The following is a 691-nucleotide window of genomic DNA, read 5'->3' as shown; positions in this document are numbered from 1 at the left end:
TGAAATACCCTTATTGATAGGCTAGAAGGAAACTCTCTTAAACAGGAAAGATTATCAAAAATCATGAAGAAAATTATATTCAGTGGTAAAATGCTGAGCTGTTTCGTCAAGATGGTGCTGCTGGAGAGCGAGCAGTTCCTGACCGAGCTGACCAGGCTCTTCCAAAAGTGCCAGATGTCGGGCAGCGTGTTCATCACCCTGAAGAAATATGATGATCGAACTAGATCCATCCCAAAGAAGGGCTCTGTGGAGACAACACATGTGTGTTGAGAGCTATGGATGGGAAAAAGAAGAACTCTAAAGAAGTGAATAAGGTTCAGATGGCCTATTCAAGCCTGCTGAGGGCTAACATGGATGGGCTGAAGGAGAGAGACAAGAAGAACAAGAGTAAGAAGGCCAGAACAGCACAGTGAAGGGCTCTGGGTTCTCTGCTCTTACCAGTTAAGCAACAGGTTGCTGTTTTTCCTTTTGGCCACAAAGCTAGATTTCTTGTTTCCCTGTGGCAATTATTTTCATGTTAGATGAGGGTCATTTTGGAGAGAAAAAGATTAGTATACAGGGTAGCTGTGGTAAGAAGCTAGTTCAGATCTGTGCTGCATGGTTGTGTTCTTAGTTTCCAAAGGCCTCTGTAACCATTTCCCTGAAGAGCAATGTATCACTAAATGTTTGTTTCTCAGGGGGGAAAAAAAAA

The 691-nt window shown here is 43.0% G+C and overlaps 1 protein-coding gene and 1 pseudogene across 1 annotated transcript in view; one reads left to right on the top strand and one right to left on the bottom strand.

Moving 5' to 3' along the window:
• Nucleotides 1–691, bottom strand: part of LOC101570180 (serine/Arginine-related protein 53) — a 423,021-nt gene that overhangs the window by 246,324 nt on the left and 176,006 nt on the right. The gene's annotated exons all lie outside the window — the stretch shown is intronic.
• LOC101569383 lies at nt 112–467 on the top strand (annotated as a pseudogene).

Source organism: Octodon degus, unplaced genomic scaffold (assembly GCF_000260255.1).
Source record: "Octodon degus isolate 3935 unplaced genomic scaffold, OctDeg1.0 scaffold00115, whole genome shotgun sequence".
NCBI lineage: Eukaryota > Metazoa > Chordata > Mammalia > Rodentia > Octodontidae > Octodon > Octodon degus.
This window is presented reverse-complemented; position numbering and strand designations above follow the sequence as displayed.